Below are 13,171 nucleotides of genomic sequence, written 5' to 3' on the forward strand. Positions count from 1 at the left end.
GCACACGGGTTTGTGAAGAAGGAAAAAGTATTAGAGTTATAGAAGTCTGAGCTCAGACTGTGTCCTGTGTTTCTGGTTTTTGTTTTTTTTTTTTTCTTTTTCTTTTACATGTTATTTACTTTATGCTTATGAGTGTTTTGCTTGCTTGGATGTATATGTTTCACATGTGTGCCTGGTTCCCACAGAGCTGAGAGGAGGGCATGAATCCCCGGAACTGGAGTTTCAGAGGATTATGAGCCACTACGTGGGTGCTGGGAACCAAGAACTCGGGGAGAGCAAGCAGTGCTGAGCCATCTCTCAAGTACCCTGTGCTTTTTCTGTCAGGTTATTTTATCAAATGGTGTGGCAGTCCGCATACTTGTGTGATAATCCATACAACATATAAATTAATAGTGGTCTCAGAAGGAACTTTATGATCTACAGTTTTATGATACATAATTTTACTGAGGCATGATTCGAATTGCTTTTGCATTGAGTTTGATGACAGCAGATCTGAGCTCACTTATAGTGAGCCTTGGTAGTTTCAGTTAGCATCTAATTCTGCCTTTTATTGCTTGTTTTGGGCAAAAAGGACTAGAACTTTCTATATAAAGATAAGATTTAATCTCTACCAGAAGAAAAAAAGAGTTTGAAGGAGTCTTGCGTTTTCAGACTAGATTTAAATCACACGTGCTGCCCAGAAGTACTTGAAAACTTTGACTTTTTTAATCCAGTGTTTTTATTTTGAGCTAGGATCTTGCTGTAAGGTAGGCCAGTCTCAAACTTGGACTTTCTCCTATCCTGGTCTTCTGAGAGCTGGGTTCACAGGCATGTGTCACCTAAGCTCACTTTTCTGTTTGTTTCTTTCTTTTTATATTTATTTTATTTTATGTATAAGATGATATGTATGTATTTTACTTTTTGTGTTTGGCCTGCATGTATGTATGTGTACCATGTGTGTATCTGGAGCCAACAGAGGTCAGAAGAGGGCACCGGATCCTCTGGAACTGTGGTTACTAATCCATCTAGAAACCAAACCCAAGTCTAGTAACTGCTCCTAACTTCCAGGCCATCTCTTCAGTTCCCTAACTTGACTTTTATGACTGTCTTAATGTCAACATTTTGTTAGTTTCTTTCCTACATACAGTAAATCGCTCTCTTGGGGACAGAGGTATGGTTCTTACTTGTTTTACAGGGGTTTTTGATATCTCAACTCTTATATGATATTTAGTAAGTATGAGTGAGTAGTTTACTCCAATAGAACCATACTGACCCTGCCCCCACTCCGGGCACTGTAAGATAAGTGAGCTGGTACTCTTTCCCTTTTCTTAGTTAAGGTTTCTTTCAGTAGCTCAGGCTGGCCTAGCACTCAAGATCTTTGCTGCCTCAGCCTCCCTAGTGCTAGGATTACAGGTATGAGCCACTGCCTGGCTTGAAGCAAGACTCTTAAAGGAAGCTGCATGACCCAACAAGCATGTGACTTCCTGGTCAGTCCAACAGGACAACCCTTTTGAAAAAGATAACTCTAGAAAAGTTTTAAAGTAATATCTAAAGAAAGTGGTTAGATCTTCCCTTGCTACTGAAGATTTTAAAGTTGTCTGCTAATACTTTTTCAGATAGTAACATAGGAACTCAACTGTTTTGGGTTGAGTTTCTGTTCATTTGGCTCCATTGCTGTGGACCTTTGGTGAGGTATAACATGGCAGAAGAAGCTGCTTACCTCGTGACAGCCAGGAAGCAGAGTAAGCGTATCTGCCCCATGGCCTTACTTTTCTGTGTTCCAGCTGGAGCCCCAGCTTAACAGATGGCTCCAAACACCTCTGTGCTGAGTCTTTTCCCTTGGTTGCTACTATGGCAGTGATCTTGGAAACCCTGTCATAGCTACACTCAAAACTGCTTCACTAACCCACATGTCTCAGACGATTCAAATTGATAATCAAGATAAACTGAACCTCTCTCAATTGCACACTGATCTCTTAGTTATATCCTTTGCAGCAAAAACAAAACCCAGAAGACATCTTACCTCTTAACTTCTGCCTTAGAGCCGTTCACTGCTGAGTACTTACATGTCACATTTCTTTGGTCTCTTTCAAAGAAGAATAGTTTCTCAGACTTCTTTTTAGTAACTGAAGAGGGTGTTATCAAGAGGGTGTTGTCTCCTGGAACTGGGGTTCCAGGACAGCTGTGAGCCAACATGCAAGTTCCAGGAAGAGCAGCAAGCACATAGAACCACTGAGCTATCTTTTCCAGCCTCTAACTTGACCCTTGTTTTGTTTTGTTGTGAGATAGTTTCCCTGGCTGTCCTGGAACTCACTCTGTAGACCAGGCTGGCCTCAACTCAGAGACCCACATGCCTCTGCCTCCAAGTGCTGAAATGAGAGGCTTGTGTCACCACCAACTTTCCTTAGGTTACTAGCTCCTTTATTTTTTTAACTAGTCTAAGTATTTTACAGAATTACTTATTTCATGTTTTCTCACCAATAGATTTGAGGCTTTATTTTATTTTTGCTTGTGTGTGTATATGTATGCTTGTACATATTTGAGTCCAGAGAGATTGTTGTGTTTTCTGGAGCTGGAGTTAACAGGCATTTGTGAGAATCAAATTCAGGTCCTGCAAGAGCAGTGCTTGCTCTTAACGGCCGAGCCAACTATATCCCTTCATGAGTAGATTTAGATTATTTATTGTTGACAGAAAAATCACAGACACTGTATGCTTGTCACTGCATTCTGTCAGGAGGCACATGTCCACTTGTGCCATTGTACATGTTAAAATTGGGTTCAGTTTTATCACGTGGTAAAGATGTTGCCTGACCAGCTTTTGAAAAGTTAACTGAGAAATATTTCTGTCTTATTAACAAGAAAATAATACTTATTTTGTGGAAGTGACACTGGGGTTATGTAAATTGCCTATTTAGTATCCATTGAGGGTTTATGACTGAATCCATTATTGCTATGGTGGTAACCAGATGGCAAATTAAAAAACAAATTAATCATTCTTCATTCATGTGACATTTCCTACAAGGAGAAGCTTTCACTCTGTCTTTTGAATTTGTAAAATTACTCAACATGGTTTCCTATTTTATTTTATTCCTTTTGAACTTACTTTGATGATTATTTAGCTAGTGCTAACCCTTTCAGCCTGTATCCTTTTGTTTCATGGGTTTGTTATTTTATTTATCTATTGGCACAACATTATTTCATTCTCACCTTGCCCCAACTCAACCATTTCTTCAGGGAACTCTAGTTTTTTTTTTTTTTTTTTAAATATAGTTAGGCATCAAATCTGATACGTGCTTCTTGCAATTGATCTTCCTTATACCCTGAGCCCTGAACAGGGCTCATTTACTCTATAATAGCCTAGGTTGACTTAAACTTGTAGCAATCCTCCTGCCTCAGCCTCCAGGTCTGAGTCACCACACCTGACTATGAAATTGTTTTAATTAAATTCCTGAGACCAACTGTGTGGAGGTGACTGAGTAGCAGCCCAGCTCAACACCATGACAAGCTTGTTACTGCATAGGTTTTCAGAATCAGGGCGCACACCATGCTGCTGTGCAAGACCAGGTGGGAAATCACTAGGATGGTTATCACACGGAGCCAGAGACAGGCATGAGTGGGGACCTCTTTTCTATAGTGGTGGAAGATGTGTCTGTGTGTGTTGGATATTGTAATTTGATTTGTACATACCCTCAAAAACAAGGATGGTAAGAACAGAAATAACATTGCCTCTGATTTTGGCATCTGCTTTTAAGGTACCAAATGACTAATTATAGAATATTAGGATTATTATGAATAGATGTGCATGCTGAAATATATATGTGCATATAAATAAACACACTTACCTGAAAGCCATTTTCCACAAAAAATACTCTTAATTTCACTCTAACCTTATAGAATTGTTTTTCATGTTTCCTCTTTTTTGACTTTGACAGATATGTTGTCTCTTCCTTTTCACTACACTGCCATATAGATAATCATTCTTCTGTCTGTGAAGACCATCCTATTACCCCACCCACAGAATGCCCCTTTAAGTTCCATAAGCTATTCTTTATTTTGCACGGTTCCAAAATGCAACATTTCTATTACCATTGTTAATTAAATAGCGTTGGTCCCAGACTACAGAAATAAATGATTTGTAGATGGTGAGAATGCAGCTCAGTTTTTAGAGTGCTTTCCCAACACACACAAAGCCCTTGGTTTAATTCCCAGTTACACATAAAACCAGGTATATGGCTCTGTACTGTCAGCACTGGAACTGAGAGATAGAGGCAGGAGGATCAGGAGTTTAGGGTCATTTCAATTACACAGGGAGTTTAAGACCAGCCTCAGCTACACGAGACCCTGTCTCAAAACCAAAAACAGAAGCTAACTTGTGATCAGAAGCAACTCAAATTTTTAAATGTCATCTGACCCTATAGTAGCTGGCTAATGTGTCCCTGAACATTACTCAGCTGGAACTAGTCTAGTTTCTTGTAAGAAAACCATAGTCTATACTTTTCTCAGCTAAACTTTAAGTAGCTCTGCATTCATACTTTCCATTTTTGGAATGCACTGGGTAGCAGAAAGTGAGTTATGCACTTTTAGTTCTTTAGAACACAGGGGTTGCTCCTGCAGTAGTTCAAGAAATTTACTTGAATCCTGCTTTAAGAAGACCTAGGATGAAAAAGGAAGGAAGGGAAGGAAGGAAACCTTGGTGGATGTACTTTATTTCATTAAAACTTAGAAATATAGGTGAAGCACTTTGGGCATAGTGGCCCACAACTATAGTCCTGTATCAGTGTACATCCCTGTTGTTGGGATAAAACCATATAAGAAGCACCATAGGGAGGAAAGTTTACCACATTTATAGGCGAGAGGCCATCGTTCAGGGAAGTCAGATCAGTAACTCAAATAGGAACTTGGAGGTGGGAATGGATCCAGAGGCAACAGAGGAGTGCTGCTTACTAGCTTGCTCCCCATGACTTGCTCAGCCTGCTTTCTTACCAAGGCTCATCTGCAAAAGAGCGGCTGTCCCTGTCAATCACTAATCAACAACGCACCCCACACAATGTTCACAGGCCGATGGCAGTACCCCCTCATTGGGGTCCCCTCTTCTCAGTTGTCACAGTTGACAAAACTAGTGAGTACAAATCTTGGGAAATATTTGGGTTTGGGGTTTGTCAAGGCAGAAGCTCAGCTCTTGTTTCCCAGGGGAGAGAAGAGAACATTCATTCTGGAACACAGATTTAGGTTGCCCCAAATTCCATGTTCCAACATTGGTACACAGCACAGAGGATATTCTCATCTGTAAGCCTAGATGCTACCTGAAAGCGCTCTTAGCTCTTTGGCTGATAGAACTAGTGCTTTATTAAGTTAATGCATTCTAAAGGCTGGCTTGTTTGTTTTATGTTAGGATATTAGGCTCAACTTATTTGTAATCTGTGACTTTATATGTTAGGTCTGACACAAAGAGGCGAGGAATTGCTATTTTGTAAGTTAACAGTAGCCCAAGATAAACTGCAGTTAAGCTCTCTGCCTGCAACCTTTCATTCTGATCAGTCAACCAGCCTTTGCAGACACAGCTTTCTATCGCTATGATCAAGACCATGACCAAAAGCAGCCTGGAGAGGAAAGGGTGTTTTTTGGCTTTCAGGCCATGAAGGGAAGTGGAGGCAGGAACTGAGGCAGAGACCATGCTACTTAGTAAGAGTTGCTAATGCCATAATAATGCCATAGATGGACAGACAGCAGCATGTCAGAAGCTGTGAGGAGGAATGGGGCCCATATGGTAGGTCCTTTCCTATACATCTTAGAGGAAATACCATGTGACTAATGGTATTAATGGCTGCTGTAGTCTGTTTTTCCTCTTTTTTGGTTCCTGGCAGGCAGATGGGAAAGGAGTCTGTTAGGCTGGGGCCTGTGAGCAGAGTCAACTCTTTTTTTCTTTTTTCTTTTTTCTTTGTTTTTTTAGTTAAATGGAGGTTTATTTCCAGAAGTTAAAAAAGTTCCATTTGCATATATACAGATCTCCCTTTGACTTACTCCCTACTCAGGGTGGTGGGCACCCTTGGGAGATGAACTGCTCACACCCAACAAAGTCGAGACTCAGCGCTTTGGCTCAGTTCTCAAGACCCAGAAGTGCTGGCCAGCCTAACCCCATCCCTGTCTGACACTGTCTTCCCACAGGGTGTGTGTGCTGAACAGAAAGAACATCTCAGTCAGAGTCACAAGCCTCTTGTCTGGTGGTGGCGTCCACTGCAGAGGCCAGGCTGCCCTCCTGGCGTTTTAGCCGTTCACAGATCAACTCTGCGACTGCTCTTCTAACTTCTCTAGCTTCCTGGCCACGCCTCTCTTGAGATTCCAGTCAGGTTTCTGGGGTGCCAGGTTGCCAGGTTCACTTCCTCAATGACAGGCTCTGTCTTGGCGGCCTCCAGCTGCTCCTTCACCTTCTTTCTCATCCACTGCAAATGGTTTGGCCTGGGGGACCCGCCTTCTCTTCAGGTCTTCATCCTCTGGGACATAGTTCCGAAGCCTGAGTCCCCGTGCTTCCCAACTTCTTCTTCCTCTTTTCTGAGCTGCTTGGTCTGTGGCTCTCCCATCTTCCCTGTCCTTTCGCCCAGTTTTCTCCCGGAGGGCCCTCAGGCGGTTTTTCCACCGTAGCTCCTCTTCCTTGAGGCAGCCCACACCCACAGAAGCAGCCGCCATCATTTCAGAGGCCTCCCTTTTCTTCACTCCTGCCTCGTGCAGGCTCAGTGAGTAGCCAGAATCAACTCTTGAGAGTAGAGAGAAAGAATTAGGGAAACAGGTTAATGGAGGGCTTTACAAAATGGCATGGACCTGGTTACTTCCAGTCTTTGTTTCTATTAGTTGGGGATGGGGGTCAGTGTCACCCTCCTTTTTCTCCCTTTGAACGTCAGATCTTCCACCTTCCACCTAGCATTTGAGATGTGGAAACAGGAGGATCAGGAGTTCAAGGTTACCCTTAGTTATGTAAGAAGCTCAAGGCCAACCTGAAACCCTGTCTTTAAAACAAACAAACAAACAAAAAAACCAAAAAACAAAACCAAGATGAATGCTAGGAAATGTAGGTATTTTAGTGAGTATATTGAATATTCCATAATTCAAAAAATCTTCCATTCTGATATTTCACAAAAGGCCCTTCTAGAACATACAAGGGTATGTATGGATTCAGGTGTTAGTGAGATGCAAGTATACTGGAAAGGTACTCAGAAAGCCAGCAGACATCTTCCTCATTTACATATGATTCATAAAGCTTGTATTTGTACAACTTATATTACTGTTCTTTTAAAGATTGATACTAAAATCATAACCCCCAACCCCCAAAACTAATGTGGACTTTTACACTAAGGACCACACAGCTCTCTCAACAACTTTGCTTGGGACAGGATAGTTGCTGATGATTGTGTGCAAAAGGCATATTAGACCAACTTGAATTACTATAAATCAGTCTCACCCCGTCCCCTCCCCCCTCTCTCTTATCCCTTTCTTAATTGAGGGAAGCAAAAAGCTGGTTTCCAAGGATACGCATTCTCTTGTGCTGGTTTCAGATTGTTGTAGTCATGGAAACTAGGCTAGTAAACTCATTCTTGGCAGCTTCTCTCGTTGGTCTGATCTTTTCTTTTAAAAACACATGACAATTATGATTTGAAATAATACATTTGGGAAAGGTTAGTGCCTTATGATTTCATGTCATCCCAGAGGGGATTGGGAATGTTACTGAATTGACTTAAGGAAGTTGGTTAAATAGTAACAAGTGGCTAAATGAAACCTGGTGATTTAACTAAGAGTGGTTATATGTAATTTAAACAGAAGCATGGAAGCAATTAACATCTAGGTTTTTATTTATTATAGGTTTTGTGTGTGCGCACATTCATGTATGTAAATGTGCTTTTTTCATGTGTGGTATATTTGTGGTGTGTGTGTGTGTGTGTGTGTGCTGTGTGGTATATTTGTATAGTGTATGTGTGTGTGTGTGTGTGTGTGTGTGTGTGTAGGCTAGAGGTTGATACAGGGCATTTCCTTGACTGCTCTTCACTTTAATCAAAAGGGAGGATCTCAGTCACACCCAGAGCTTGCAGATAAAGCCATTCTCCCCTCACCTGGGTAGAAACTTTGTCTGTCTAGAGTTCACAGAGGCATGTGACAACAATGTCTGGTAGGAGCTGTTCCAGATAGCCCTGTGTGCTGCTTGAAGCTAGGGCAGTTCACTGTGATAATTTAGTCACGTGTCTCTGGAATGTTCAACCTGTCTGCACTGGTGTGAGGCTAGTCCCTGGGCTGTTAGAGGGACAGTTCTCTTCCCCAAGGCAGCCAGAGCAGTGAAGGGGGTCCAGTAGTTGCCACTCAGGGACTCAGGTTGCCCATTCTCCTCCAGACTTTGCTTATTGAGGGGAAAATGGACATCAGGCGTGCTTGCAATAAGAACTTACCGCTAACATTAACAGTGGTTTTAGCAGTGCTTGACACTGCCTCATGCCCTAGGGAGAGATGAGGTCTTGTGTCTGCCTCACCCACATGTAAAATCTTTTCAGTAATTGTTGGTGGAACCTGTGAAGATGATGGAATTTTACTATAGGGACTGTATTACATTGCCTCACATTAAAGGAATTTTACAAGTGTAATTAAGTTGCTAGTCAGTTTGCTTTGAGATTGTCAAAAGGAGGAGTATCCAGTTGGATCTGACCCAGCCACATGAACCAAAGTCAAAATCACAAGAAGTAAAATAACCAAACATGAGAAGGATTTGATGAAAGGAAATTTTAGGTCTTGGCTTTGAAGATGGAGGTTACATGTAAAGGATTTCAGACTTTAGGGACTGAGAATGCCTTAGGCTGAAAATACAGAAACTAGACACCTTGACCCTACAGCTGCAAGGAGCTGAGTTCTGGTACGGCGTTGGGAACTTGGAAGAGTATGCAAAGACGGGGAAGCTAAAAGTCTGGCAGACATACTGAGTCTTATCTTTGTGAGAGCCTAGCCAATGTACACCTGAACTTCTAACATCTAACTGTGTAGCTATTAGATAGTGTATAAAATCAATGTACTGTCATTTAAGGTAAAGGTAAAGGCCTTCTCTTATTAATTTAATTATGTTTATTTATTTTTATTTGTATGAGTGTTTTGACTGCATAGTGTCTCAGGTGATCAGAAGAAGCCATCAGGTCCTTTGGAACTAGAGTTATCTATCGATTGCTGTGAGCAAGCTTGTGAGTCCTGGGAACCTAAGCCAGGTCCTCTGCAAGAGCAGCAAGTGCTCGTAGCCCAGAGACATCCCTCCAGCTCATTCTGTTTGTCATAGCATCCTATCAGGTGTGCTCCCAGCTTTCCTGCGTCAGAGCAGCACCGCCATTCTCTGTACATTTCACAGATCTGCCGGAAGTCTAATTGAGATTGCACTTAATATATAGATCAGTTTAGAGTTACTGCTTTTATAACAATTTTGAGGGAGTGTTTGTGTGTGTGTTGTTTTGTTTGAGATGGGATCTCTTGATTGAGCTCAGGGTAGCTTAGAACATAAAATCCTCTTGCCTCGGCCTCTTGAGTACTCAGATTATAACTCAGATTGGGCTACCATATGTAACTTGAGTCTTTTGACCCATGGAGAGATAGGGTGACTCTTTACTTAAGTCTTTAAGCTCAGGGGTGTTACAGTTTTCTGCATACAGGTTTGCATGTCTATTGTCAAGTTTATCCCTAGGTAGTTTTGTTCTGTTATACATGGTGCTTTTTAATTTTAATTTCTAACTGTTTACAACATATATATGATATTTTTGATAAGCTTATTCTATTAAATTTATTTCTTTAATATTTTTAAAGTTTTCTTGAGGTGGTTGTATATGGGGTGTGTGTGTGTGTGACATTCTTATTATTTCCATCGTTTTGGAGACACTGTACTGAGCTGAGCCATTTCTGCTAGGCTAAGCGGCAAACCCTCAGAACCCACCCTTCTCTGCCCCACTGTATCAGTGCTGGGGTCACAGGTGTGTGGCACTGTACCCTGCTTTTGCCTTTGTGTTTGGGATCCAGGCTCAGGGTATCACACTTGTACAACAAGCACATCATTTACTGAGCCCAGGTGTAACTCTTTATCAATTAGAATGTTTCTTTCTCTTGCCTTGCTGTACTACCTAGAACCTTCTAAGACAAGGTTGATGGAAGAGGTGAGAACGTTTATCCTCCTTGCCTTGTTACTCGTGTTAGGGTAAAGCAGTGTTAATACTACCTTTAATATGTTAGCTTCAAGCTTTTCATAGATTTTCTTTCTCATGCCAACACACTGTCATATATGAACTCCAACTTTCTAAGAGGAATGTTTTGTGTTTTAGATTATTTGAACTGTAGGGAGGGAGAAGACAAAGGAATTGCATTTTGAACCTAGGTGTTTGTAAGTTTGAATGCTAAGTTACTTTCCTGTGTAAGAACTTGCTGTGTAGAGCAGGCTGGCTGGGACCTCAGCATTTCACCTGCCCTTGCTTCCTGAGTGTTTGGATTGGAGATGTGTGCACCATGTTTGGGAGTAACTTCTAGGTCCTGATTTACTTGTTCTGCCAATTGTGGTTTTCTTTATCGATCTTGTGCTTTCCAGAGTGTGTTAGTATTTATCCAGTGTTTCCAGGTCTTAATACCCAAAAGAGTTTTAATTCATTTTCTAGACTGTTGTGTTACTAACTGGGGGAGGGGGGAAAGGAAAGCTATGTGCTTTAATGGTTACATTTCTTTATTCATGTGCATGTCAGCTTTGCCCACAAAACCACCCTGCTGGCCCCTAATGGTTGATCTTACTATGCAGAAGTACTGAGTGTCAGTCAAAATATAGAACTACCTTTTACAGAGTCTTCTATTTGAAATTCTATTTCTAAACAACCCCTGTCCAACAAGTAGATACAGAACCAGGTTTTCCTGCCTACTTTCCGAGGATGCAAAACTTGCAAAAAAAAAAAAAAAAATTGTTGAACAAAAACCAGTGGTTGCTCTAGTAAGCCAGGAACGTCCTGTCTGTGGTTCTGTCAGCTGTGGGGAAGGAGCCATCGCATGCCACTTGTCATTTGTCACAGTTTTGTTTTCCATCTTTGAGAGTTGAAGGCTGAGAGCTGCAAATGCATAGCTTCTTCCCATTTGCTTTACTCAAACAACAATTTAAAGCCTTACTAGTTGGGTACTTTGTAGCAGTATATTGACTGGGGTGTAACGGAGAACTTTGATACTTTACATTCAGCTCCTTCATGAGTAAGCCCTGCAGGTGATTCAGTGACCAGCCTGGGTTTAGTCTTTCTGCAGTCCCTGAGGGACAGCACCAACTGTGGAGCTGGTTCAGTAGTTGAGTTTGGGTCTCCGGATCTGCCACCGGCTGGCTGTTTGTGGACAGTTGTATTCTTTATCACGGTTTCTTCATCTAAAATATCTACAAAAGAATAGGCTAAATAGTGTGTGTGTGTGTGTGTGTCATAGTTTGACAGGATAAGTACTTAGTGATAGTTGCTAAGATTATTACCGATCTGTTTGATTCCTTTTGCTGTGTCCTGCTTATCTCTACATGGTAATCAGTTTTGGGGGGTTTGGTTTGGTTTTTCAAGACAGAATTGCATCGTGTGGCCCTGGTTGTCCTGGAATTCAATCTGTAGACCGGGCTGGCCTCAGACTCAGAGATCTGCTTGCCTCTGCTTCCGCAGCACTGGGGCTAAAGGTGTGTGCCCAGCTAGTAGTCACTGCTTTTTTGGTATTTTCAAGATTTAATCAGAGATCAAAGTTCTAAGCAGAAGAAGCTGTCAGGAAACACCAATTAAACAGTCATTAAGGCATTCCATGATGATGACCACTTCCTTATGTGTGTTTAATAAGGAATATGCTCCGTTTCTGCCTCAGCCTTTATTTTATACATTTAAAATTTTGCTTTTCCTCTGGGTAAGGTAGTTCATGTCTATAAGCTCAACGCTTTGGAAGCAGAAACATGCTAGTCTAGACCAGCCTTGGCTGTTTAGTGAGACCCTGCCTCATAAAAATTATTACTGGGTTTTTCTCTTCCTTTAAGCCTTACTAGCAAATTCAATAATAAGCTAAGCTTTTTAAAAGTCTTAACATTAAAAAATATTAAAATTAAAGTACATATTGCACAGCCATGCAGACCTAAGTTCACCTGCTGCTAGTTTTTACATAGGGGATAAAGAATTGTTTTTACAGTATGTGTGCACTTGCCAGTGTCTGTGGGGAGTTAGGATATATACGTTGGGGGGTTGCCCATTGTCCTAGTCAGGGTTTCTACTCCTGCACAAAACATCATGACCAAGAAGCAAGTTGGGGAGGAAAGGGTTTATTCAGCTTACACTTCCACATTGCTGTTCATCACCAAAGGAAGTCAGGACTGGAACTCAAGCAGGTCAGGAAGCAGGAGCTGATGCAGAGGCCATGGAGGGATGTAACTTACTGACTTGTGTCCCCTGGTTTATTCAGTCTGCTTTCTTATAGAACCCAGGTCTACCAGCCCAGGGCTGGCACCATCCACAATGGGCTGGGCCCTCTCTCCTTCACCAATTAACAAAATGCCTTACAGCTGGATCTTATGGAAGCATTTCCTCAAGGGAGGATCCTTTCTCTGTGATAATCCCAGTTATGACAAGTTGACACAAAACCAGCCAGTATAGTCACCATGCTGTACAATGGTATACCATTTATTGTGCCTATCAGATTGTACCAAAATATGTTCAGATTAGACATATCTATTGAGTCAAGTTACATAGAGTCAGAGAGCCATGAGGCTATTCCTATTTGTGTTTGAGTTATCTTTCACAGGATATCATCTAGAATTTAGATAAAATGTACAAAACTTCATTGAACATTGTGTTGCTCAGGGTTCTCTAGAGTCACAGGACTTATGGGTAGTCCCTCTATAGTAAGGGAATTTGTTATAATGACTTACAGTCTGTAGTCCAACTCCTCAACAGTGGTCAGCTGTGAATGGAAAGGCCAAGGGTCTGGTAGTTGCTCAGTCCCACAAGGCTAGTAGATCCCAACACATGTGCTGACAGGTAAATGCAAGTAGGGGAAGAACAGCAGATCTTCCTTCTTCAGCATCCTTACGCAGGTCTCCAGCAGAAGGTGTGGCCCAGATTAAAGGTGTGCACCACCAAGCCTGGATCTGGGACTTGTTTTGTCCCAGGCTGACCTTGAACTCAGAGCTCTCCTTGCCTTAGTCTCC

At 41.8% G+C, this 13,171-nt stretch overlaps 1 protein-coding gene and 1 pseudogene across 3 annotated transcripts in view; one reads left to right on the forward strand and one right to left on the reverse strand.

The window, feature by feature from the left end:
- PTPRA (protein tyrosine phosphatase receptor type A) overlaps window positions 1–13,171 on the forward strand; it is a 98,488-nt gene that overhangs the window by 12,639 nt on the left and 72,678 nt on the right. The window lies entirely within an intron of this gene.
- LOC308431662 (coiled-coil domain-containing protein 12-like) lies at window positions 6,173–6,663 on the reverse strand (annotated as a pseudogene). Its single transcript has one exon. The product of its transcript is annotated as a coiled-coil domain-containing protein 12-like (transcript).

The sequence above is a fragment of the Micromys minutus genome (assembly GCF_963924665.1).
Source record: "Micromys minutus genome assembly, chromosome: 17".
Taxonomy (NCBI): Eukaryota; Metazoa; Chordata; class Mammalia; order Rodentia; family Muridae; genus Micromys; species Micromys minutus.